This window comes from Lichenostomus cassidix, chromosome 2, assembly GCF_008360975.1.
Source record: "Lichenostomus cassidix isolate B80296 chromosome 2, HeHo_3.0, whole genome shotgun sequence".
Taxonomy (NCBI): Eukaryota; Metazoa; Chordata; class Aves; order Passeriformes; family Meliphagidae; genus Lichenostomus; species Lichenostomus cassidix.
This window is the reverse complement of record NC_139482.1, coordinates 108,841,211-108,852,695: the sequence shown is the minus strand read 5'-3', so window position 1 is coordinate 108,852,695 and position 11,485 is coordinate 108,841,211.

Genomic DNA, 11,485 nt, shown 5'->3' with positions numbered 1-11,485 from the left:
AGGTTTACCAAGAGATCTTAGAACATGAGGAAATGACTGGTGAGTCAGCATGCAGATAATCAGTAATTCTACAATATTTTTCAGGGCATTTACTTCCTATCCTTTTTTTTTATTGTTGTTTTTAATGCTGCCTGTCCTAGTAACTTTAAATAGCTGCATCCATTATTTACTTGAGTAATACTTGAGCTGGTGTTCTGGAGGAGTATTAGAGTAGAATAAAGCAATCTACAAAGCCTATTTTATGAGATTGTAGAGCTCTGAACTGGTAACAGCTCTTGGATACCTTAAATATTGCATTTTTAGAGCTTGGTACAGTTTCTTGACTGTAGAAATTGAAGCTTTATCAAAGGGGCTGTCTTGTTTTTAACAATAACTCATACCTCTGGTTGTGCAGGATTACATTATATGATTAGTCTAATCATGCTCTATTGTTTTTCAGAAAAAGTTTTTTGAAGTTGTATTCAGAAATATTATTGCTCTTCTGTGATTAAGAAATTGTCTTATTAAAGCCAGCATGTAGCTTAAATGATGTTATGGAAGGAATGGCTATGATTCTATAGTATTCTCCTTACAGGAGTAATACAGAGACTTCAACTTTAAACTGACCAAACAATTTACTCAGTGCTTCATATTTTGCCTATTTTAAGTCAAAGTGAATCACAATGTGGAGGCTACTACATCATACCATTGAATTTGAAGTGACTTAGTTTGGTAAGCTGACATTTAAATGTCTAAAAGCTAAATACCCAGAAAACAGCATATGAATTCTACCTCATAAAACACCAGTGGTCTTGTTCAGCAACATGGAAGGATGAAGAATTTTGTTCATGTGTTGAACAGCTGAATGACCAGGTGTCAAGGCATTCATTCAGCTTAGGCAGGATAGTGAACTACAGCAACCCATTAAGTACAGATATTCAGTCAGTTGATAATTGGATCGCAGATTGTAGAGTATCTAAACATTCTTGTTTTCTAATTCTAAAACCTGATGGCAAATTCTCTGTCTTCTGTGATAGGTACCAGGTTGCACTGACTCAATGGCTACTATTCCATATGCTTGAAAGCCAACATTTTCAGATTTTGCCTGCCATGGGTAAAAAGTCCTGAAAAAAGCTCACGAATTCAAAGAAGCAAAATTGTTCTTCACTGGCGGGTTTGTTCCAACACTTCTCATATGTGAACTTGAGTCTTTGGCACAAAACATGTCATGACTTCTTTGTGTGTATATTTATATCTGGATCTGCCATAATAATCATCTCAGATTTCATAATTTGCAAAGTTTAAAGCCAGGACAGATATACAGACATCCTGTCTGTCACAGGGTATCGCATTTCACCCAGCTCTCCTGGTTCTCAGCCTAACTTTTCCTCAAGGGATTGAGACTTCCTACTGGCAGTTCAGTTACATAGGAATTTGCATTAATTATCATACCTTCATTTTCTTTCCAATGATTCTATGCTTCTGCAAGAAACATGAACTTTTCCTCTAATCCTATGCAGATACTTATTTGCACTTTTACAAAGTTTGAAGGTCTTAAAAATCTCACATCCTTGTGATACCTTGCACAACTTCATATATGTGTGCTAACATGTCTTACAAAAGTTTTGATTCTGTGCTTTTTTTTATAGCTACCTTTCAGAAGCAGGCCTTCCATAATGAAAAAGATCCTTAGACTATGCATGATACTGCTGCTCCAGAAAAATGGGACAGTGCCTAAAGAAGAAATTTAAAAAATACTCATCTTAAAATACTATGACACATTCTCTATCTACTGAATTGCGAGGTTTTGAAATCTGATATTTATACATGTGTGCACCTAACTTATATGTGTATATATGTGTATATATAAGGATAATCAAAAGGTATTTTCCTCCCTCTTAATTTAACCCATTTACATAGCTGCTTACAGCCCATTAGCCTGGGTTACAAAATCTAATGCAGCAAGACCACTTTACAAGTATCACCCAAATAGAAGACTCCCACCTGTTTATTACTTCTGAACTGCTACAGTGCTTTATGTTTACCTTGTTCATTGTGGGGAAGCTGCAGCTTTGTTTACCAGACACTCTTGCTCTTGAAAGCAGGGTTTGCTTCTGCTGTGAATGCTCACATTTTTGGGGTTCTGCCACCATCTGTCGCATTTGGTACGAGAAAGACACTGCAATTTAACCTCTCTTCTGCAGAGCAGGAAGTTTAGTGAAAATATTTTATAATTTAAAGGTTTTCAGCAGCTTAATGTCAATGTCAATGCTTCAAGTTGCAGCTGAGGAAAGGAGTCATTCTCTGTGCTTTAATCCTCCACTGTCTGTGGAGTATAGACAACTATGTTATGAAAAACTTGACATCTGAAAGAGGACAACTCTCTATTCAGGGTACTAACTAAAAAATATTCTGGGGAATGGCAACTAAAAGCACTGATTTTTCCTGAAAGTCGAGTGTTTTAGGTATCTGCCTAAAAGAGTAATGTATTTTGTAAATACAAGAGTGGTCTAGCAATAAAAGCTAGACACTGACTCTGCACATGCTGAAATAAATAGTCCCAGACTTGGATCATATGTAAATATTGTGACTTTTTGCTGTCTTTAGAAATTATTTTGTAAATAATTTCTGTGCCAGGCAGGGCTTATTTACAAAAATTTCATATAAAGGGACAGAAATAAAAGGGACATGTATTTTTTGAAGATGGTGGCCTACAACTCTGCATATATCCACATAAAAAATAGGCAATTGCTAAAGCACAGGTGCCACAATAAAATTTGTGCATATATGAGAAATGTGCAACAAGTTGGAGAACTCTAACTGGATTAGGGGAACTGTGATCATTTTTGCACATGAACATGTGCATGTGCTTAAAACACATTATTTGGAAATCTAGCCTTGCCTAATTTACATGGTTTGGGGTTTTGTATTGTTGTTGGGTTTGTTTCTTTGTTGTTTTTTAAATTCTTATTAAATTGCTGAAAATTATCACGCTCTGGAAAACCTAAAAAATGAACTTAAAGAATTAAATTAATTATGGAACATGAAGCAAATGCAGATAGACAACACAGAAAAATAATTTGCTGATTTAAGAGCTATATATTATATGAATTTTAAGGGATAATTAATTACATTAATAAAAGTAAATTTGTATTTCTACTTTATTATAAAAGATGGTTATTTTACAGTATTATATCTAGAGAATATGTACTTTTCATCAATAATTTGAGAGTATTTTTGTCTGATCATTATTCTAGTTTCAACGCATCTGTTGAAGATATTAATGAGAAATTGTCTGTCTACCAAAATTTTGAATTTTGGGCATTGAAATTACTTTCAGAAATCCAATAATATTCATGGTCAGTTGCATCCTTAATTAATAGAGTATTCCATGTATTTTGTGTCTTCTTTGGTTTAAGTGTGGACCTAAACTAACTGTGACTGCTGCAGAAAATGGTCTCAAAGGGCTCTTCTCCAAGTGGTGATGCAGGCTGCCTTCTAGGCCATGCAAGCCTTGGAGGGCTGTATATGCTGATTGCACAGCAGGCTTACTCTTCAAGGATAAAGGTGAGCCTGCTGTGCAATGTCAAAAGAAAGCAGCTTGGATTGTTGAATTGTACAGGATGACTAAATGGTGAAAAAGTCATTCTTACATCATTATACTACACCTCTCTTTCTATGAACTCCTTCGTTTATGTGCCCTTGGTGTTGAAAGTTGGGAGAATATTCCGTAAAATTCTTTACTTAAGGAAAAAAAATTTATGTACATTCTTTTAGATGAATATGTGGGACTGGATATGTTTTTTTCCCAGCTCTTGATTCAAGCAATGATTCAGAGGGATCCAATGTGCAGTGGAACTCAGTGAACCTCAAGAACTGAAGGCATCTTTCCTCATCTCATGATTGAAAACATCTCCTCATTTTTCAGTTTTTTAGCCAGTAGTCAGTGGTTTCATATCAGTGACATGTTACATTCAGACTCAGAAGAAATGGATAATGTCAACATAAAGTGGCACTGAAAGTTCATTCCAGCAATTCATTGCTTCTATGTAGTAAACAAGTCCATCTCTCTTTCCAAGAGAAATTTGCTCGCTAATTATGCACTTGTACGCTAGATAATAAAGAAAACTTGCATTTTTCTCAAGATCATGTGTGGCTAGCACAGGTCTTTCCCATGAGAATTCCTTTTGTGTTTTATAAATAAAGTTTGGATGTTATTAAAAACAGTGTCCCAGGATTTGGACGGTGCAGGCCTGGCCAATCGGGCCTAGGGGGAGGCTTCTGGCCGACCAATCTGGGTGACCTTTGAAAACTCTATATATATGATGAAATCAAAACAATAAAGGTCCTTTCCTTCTTGCCACTGAGAACTGGGTTCTTTTCTCTGCTAGTGGCTCAACAGCGACAATCATGCTTTTAGGGATCCTCCCTAAAGGGAAGAACTCTACAGTCAAAAATAAGTCTCCAACCCCTCCGCCCCGACTTCCACCTTGTACATCCCAAAGGCTAGTGTTCCTTTTTGTGATTCTCTGAATACTGAAGGCACAGTGCACAGGAATTTCTCCATCTTGTGACATGCTGAAAACTGGCAGCTTCTGCCTTCTGATTGACAGAGCAGACTCTGTGTGTAAGGGGGAAATGAGAGCAAGAGTTCGGTGTTGCTGGTGCTTTTTCATTGTTTACTGTTTTTCATTAGTGAAGATTAATGATGACTATATTCAATAGAAACTATATTTCAGGCTAATCTATTTTATTATTCTTCTATTAATATTTTCAATTTCAGGACATATCACACGGCATTTAGTCAATCTATTTTAACATGGTCTACTCAAATCGTTATTCCCTGTTACATTTTGTGTTGATATAGTTCAATATCAAATATTCTTATTTATTTGAACTGATCTTTCTTCTTTTCATAAAACCTGTCTGACTTTTTAGAAAACCTGGGAATAATGAAATACCTGTTTTTTACATTTACTCTTGGCTTTTATTTCCATTTTTTGGCGGTCTGAACTGGTAGAGAATCTTGAAGTAAATGAGTACCTATTTCTGCTTTCATTCTTCACTGTTGTCCTTTTGTGGATGCTTTCTGGCATCTTTCGCTGAATAAAACCTTCTTGACTTATTATTGCTTACTATTAACGCAATAAAAAGACTAAATAATAGCCACTAGAGGGAAAAAGAAACACTGACACAATGGTTTCAAAATAACGGAAGTTTGAAATAAATACTTTTCCACAATAAAATTAACTACCAAAGTGAACTCTACTGTAAAATGTAGCCTAACATGCTACCCAAAGGAAATTAAATACCACAGGTATCTCCTCTAGAAACTGTCTCATAATTTCTGAAAAATTATTTTTACATTTCTGGCAGACAAAGACATGTCTTCATATCTGAAGTTAAGAATGGAGACAAAATGCATTCACTCAATTCTCTTTGTCTCAGTGAAGTTTGGTGCTAATTAAACTAGACAGAAGATGAGCAGATCCTGTGAATTCAAGGTTTGTGTGAGGAGCATCTTTGTTTGGAGTCCCCACAATTTATATTCATCATTTGCAGTATGGTGTGCCTACACCTCCATCAGGAAAGGAAATAAGAGCAGCACACCAGATATGGGGGTATACTGGAGATTAGGAAGGCTGGAAGGGTGTTTCAGTGAAAAGAGCTCTAGGTAATTTCTGATGGTCCTCTAAGCCCCTCTTTAGATTCAGAGGAGGCCTTAGATGCCTAATTTTCTGCAAAGAGATTTGTTATTTTGAAGAGTCTCAGTAAGAGACTTGTGACCTCCAGAATTCAGAACTAGGTTCCAAAACTCCTAAATACATCTGTTCTGTCAAGTACCAGCTAATCACTAAGAAGGATAACAGCTTATTATTGGTCCCAGCTGTTCGTTTCTTGACGGTGTAAATGGCTCCTGAGCGGTCAGCTTCATCATTACATGACAAATCCTTCCCTTGCTCTGACTGTTCATTTGTTTTAAAGTTAAACAAATATTTTATTCTTAGTGTTAATATAACATTGAGTTTACATAACCATGCCTTAATATCAGAAAAAGTAGGTGTAAACTTGTCTCCTGAGTTTCCTTTTTCTGCGTGCACATTGTGATGCAGTCTTTATTATGCAGCCAACTGTTACATTACCTCCTAGGCTTTAGTTTAGGTTATCTTGCAGAAAATCAGTTAGAAAAGATTTTTTCACCCTTTTTTGTTTTTTAATAAGCTTCCATCTACAAGTAACAATAATACAGTTGTTGAGAGAACAGCATGTCAGTACCAGGTGAAAACCTCTGAAAATTGCTTAACTTTACATATTTAGTCTGTACAGGTTAAAGCAACCACACTAAGTACAGACAGAGACAAAATCAAAATACTGCACAAATGATGTGAAGTTCCCACTTCCAGTCCCAATAAATAATAAAACAGTGGTTACTCAGTACAGTGGGCTGTGGGCTAATTCTGTGCCTCAGAATATTTATTAAGCAGATAAGTCAGTCTGTTCTCTAAAAATGCTGTTTCTTAAAACTCTGGAAGTTATGTATCTCGATAGACTTGTTGGCTAAGGATTTATTGGCAGAATGTCTTTAGGTGGTCTAAACATTCATGATATGCTCTATTATATAATTTTTAAGGGTATCATTAGTTATGAGAAAACACTATCTATAGTGAAATTAAAAATGAAGATTGTAAGTAAAAACTAAAATAACAGTACAGCAGAATATTTTGATTATTTCATTGATTTTTTTCTCTTTCAAATAAAAATTTTGAGTGGTCTGATGTTTAAGCAGCAAAACATTCAGATGATATTTAATAATCTCCAAGATAAACTGGCAGAATAAGAGAAAAGGTTAAAGCATAAACATATGGAGAATTTCTGCTCAAGGACAGAAAGAAATAAAAAAGCAATGCTCCAGCTTCTGGAGTACAGATTAAAGGAAGCAGTTCAAGAATTCATCTAGGCTTTCTGGAAATTCCAGCGAGATATTATAGTGGTTGAGAACTGCCTGTCCTGATAGTTGAAAAAATTAGGATACTTGTTCCAAGTCTTGAACTGCAAAACCTAAAAGTGGACGTTTCCTATATAGGCTGTGAATATTTATGGTAATGCCATATGTACATAAGGGTAAGGTGAAAACAAAACCTCGAGTAACTCAGTGTAAGTTGTATCTTTTAATCTGGGAAAAGCACTGTTAGATGCTTTCGTTGATTCATGGAGAGATTTTAGCAGGAAAACAAACTCGTAACCCTGAAAATGGAAAGTTAGTTCACAGTTCCTTCTGCTAAAGGAGAAGTGCAGATGTATATGGCAGCACAAATAGGTAGAGGTGCACAGCTAGCAGCGCAGTTTGGAGGTCAGAATTACAAGTCATTCTCATTATCTCATTTTTAAGATGGACAGGTATGAGCCATTACACCTTATACAGAAGAGAACGACGAAGTAATAAATGGAAAGACCAGTGAGATGGAAAATACCAGTCTGAGGTCTATGAAAAGGTCCAATAAAATGTCCTTTTTGTGGTGACTTGAAGATTTTGTGAGCGTGAGTAAAAGCTAGTAAGCAAGAACAAAAAGAAGGAAAGATTTTTGCCAAGAAAAGAAGGTTGGAATTAGCTTGTCAGGATAGAGATAGAAAGTTGCATCTTTATTCAAGCAAGAAGTCTCTCTCTCCTGGAGATTAGATGGGACTGTTAAATACCTAAAGAAAATTAAACAATCTCTTGTCAAGAGACAAATTGACCCTAAATTAGTGATGAGAAAACTAGGGATGCTTGTTGTAAGCAGCATGAAGGGAAATGGAACTGAAGAATGGCCCTAATAGTGGGAGAATCTTCATAACAAACTTCAGCACAGATACAGACAGAAAGAGAAAAACTGTGAGGTGATTCTCTCATGATCAGGACTGAAAAGGATGTGGAATTGAAGGATCTGTGTGCCTGGCTCTTGCAGGAACACACATCATGTGTTACTTGGCCTGAACACTGAGTTCTTGATTTGCACACCTTCTAGAGCCTGTCTGCTCACAAGAGAGAGGATTGCTGAGTGATAAGAATGTGACATATGAACGTAACAAAAGTCACAGGTAAATACAAGGTGTGACTTTTGATTTGCTAGCAGTCATGTTACTGAATGTGGTGAAATTTCAGTGTATAATGAAGAAGTTGTACCTCATAGGCCTATTTTATCACTGTGCTCTTTGTAACTGCTCTCATAGCATCTCATTACCTCCTGCTCTACAGAGACACTACAGTCCCCAAACCATCATATTGCCATTTGGTTCAGTGCTGATATGTGCTGTATTAAACACACAGATAAGAATTCTTTGACATAACAATTCGTAATGAGGGTTGGATCACGTTCAGAATGATTATGTTGTGCCTTGTTTTCTTAACCTTGAAACAAGCTTGCTTGCGCTTATTTTCTGCTGCTAATGTGATTATTGTACTTTCAATTAAAGTAACTGTAAAAGAGATTACTGTGGTTTTTGGAGATTGAGCAAGACGTTTTGAATGACCAAAACTCTCTTGAAATGTTAACATTTGTCCTCATTAGTATTTGCTATTGGACACGTGATAATATTTTGAAATCTTTAAATTGAGGCATATATGGATAAACACATTAAGTATCAAGCAAAGCTTTAATAAATATATTAATACTCTGACTTTCATTTTGCTTTGAAATAGTAGCAACATCCAAACTTCCTAACTCTATTAATACCAGTCTTCTGCTAAAAACCCTCTTACCTCCCAACAGTTTTTCCAAACTTTTTGTGGACATATTTGACTGTTGCATGATACTGGAAAAGAAGATAGTAATAAATTTATATTTCTTTAGCATTGTATCTTAGCATTGCACCAAGCACAGCAATGTTTCTTCTAAAATTGAATGAGAATTTCTCATCTATATAAAAGGACATATGGAAATTCCATTAATGGAACAACAATAGTGTGTCATCACAATGCAGGAAGCTTAAAAGAGAAGGAATATACTTTTGAAAAAGAAAAACAAACTTTAAATTTTATGGATAATAAAATAAGCTTTTTTAAAATTTAATTTAAAAAACCCCACTGTTTAGTCAGCAAGTGTTTGATCAGAATATTTTTATCTTAACTTAAATATTTTTCATTTTAAATCAAATCAGCATATTCCTATGAGTACTTTCTTTTTCATAAAAAACTATTTTCCATCTGAGGAATGATATATCAGAAAATCCATGTCTGGTTCCAACAGCTAGTCATGATATGTTGTTTCATCAGATATTGGGAGTATTACTAATGAAATAATCTACAAAATGGCATATTTCAGAAAGGTTAGTTATAGAAATATGATAATATACTTCTGAAAGCAGAATTAAGAAAAAGGGGAAAATGGATTTAGATCCAGAGGGCTGTTTATCATCATGGTATTAGGTAAAATCCACTGGGTCTCTTTTATAATTTACTATTCTTCTAGGTTTTCTTCTAGTCATTTTTTGAGCCTTGCTGCACTAATACTTTCACAGTAGTTTCCCCTCTTGCTTTCAAAAAATACTGTTAATCAATATTAATGTTACTGGAGAGCTTTATTACAGCATATCCATGTAAACACAAGAAGTACATTTAAAGATATATGACAATAAAGGAGTTTATTAAAAGCTAGAGAGCCATTGCTCCCTTTAGACTATTCCATATTAGTGCAGGGTAAGGATAACAAATAGTCTGGCTATAAAATTGTCTTTAATTAGTTGACTCAGTGGCTTCCAACAGTGTGTTACAGTGGTCTGTGGGACTCCCATGTTACAAGATAGAGTTTTGAATCTTACTCCATGCTCCTGGGTAGTCTTTGCATATCAACTTACATGCTGTCCTGTGGGAAGTGCTGGCAGAATTACCCAAATAACCATCCCACTGATTTTATTGGCTCACAGGGAAGTCACATACCTTGTCTTCTGAAGAATATGCATAGCTAGAGGTTGGGTGCCATGACAGCAATAATACTCTGAGTGAAACTCTAACAGATAAAAAGGGGAATGTTAATAGAAATTTTAAGGGATAGTTTTATGTTTCTCCATTGAAAACAAGCCATATGCACAATAATTAAAAGCAAATCAACACTCACTGTATTTTTAACTAGCATAAGTGAAAATTATTGTAATGGTCTAATTTTTTAAAAACAATTATTATTCTTTCTACAAAGACAAAGGCTCTGTCTATGATTGCAAACCAGTAATATTTTCATAATACTTTTGTTTTTTGGTAAGACTGCAATATTAATTTGGAAGAAACTCCTTTCTGTATTTTCTATGGTGGATGTGGGAATATAAAAAGTTCCCCAGAATTTGTTTTCATGCAATCTAAAATCTAGTGCAAGTCTGAAGCATGCATATTGAAAAATGATAATTAATGCATGAAAGTGTAACTGCATGATGTGTGTAATTTTGGGAGCTGAAAATTCAAATGCAAAATATCAGACACAGGACATTACATTTTGTTAACATATAGTTTCCAGTCCTAGGGTTCTTTTCATATTTTTCTTTAGATATTCTTTTTCCTTATAATGACACAAATTTCAAACAATGGTTAATAAGCATAAGGTGATATTTATTTTAGAATGTCCTGAGTATATGTGCTGCTTTGCTTTCTTAAGATGCAGTAAGCATTTGTACTTCTATGGCCATAAGTTAACACATAACAGTTGGAGTAACTGAAAAACAATACACAATCTTAAGTATGCAAGCTTCTCTCAGTTCAAAAATGCTGGGCTGTTTTTGTTGTCCTGCAATCTGGATGTCTGTGGTGATAAAATATTATTTTTTAGCAACCTACAAGGCATGCCATGCATCCTGCACTGTGAGAGCAAATACTGAGGTTTTTATATTAGTTCCCTTTTGTGGTTTAATATTACTGGTGCATTACAACTACTACTGTGGTAGTTAAGCCTCCATCTGGTTTGAGGGCAAGATACTGGTCTTTTGAATATTCTCTTTGTGCTGGACGATTACATATGAGAATTCTACCTCATGTCCATGAAGGAGGATTAGCATGTTCTCCTTTGGAACACGATTAGTCTTTCTCTCTGGGTTTAGTTAATCCCAAGGACATTAAGTTGACTGGTTTGTGCTGATAGAATGTGTCAGTGCAAGGAAGCCATGAGATAGCCTTTAATGTTACATGAATGCAGTAATTTTTGGCAAATATAAAATTCTCCTTTGTTGTGTGAAATCTAACATATCCTTCATGAGGTATAAGCCTAATGCAGTATTGGGGAGGTAACATTTACTACTTAACATGATGGAACCAGGCTGTGAGGCTTCTTTGCCAGCTTTTTCTTTCTTATTCTAGCTCCAAAGTTAAAATAATTTATCTTCTCTTCCTGATTTGGTGTTTAAGAATATGGTATAACTAGAGTTACTTTAGCTCCTTCCAAAGCCACTGTGTTCCACTTCCACTGCAGGTTTGTGCGTAAATAAAATATTTAACTGATACTGAACTCCTGGAGGAAGTCAATTGTACAAGGTGCTGCCATCTTTA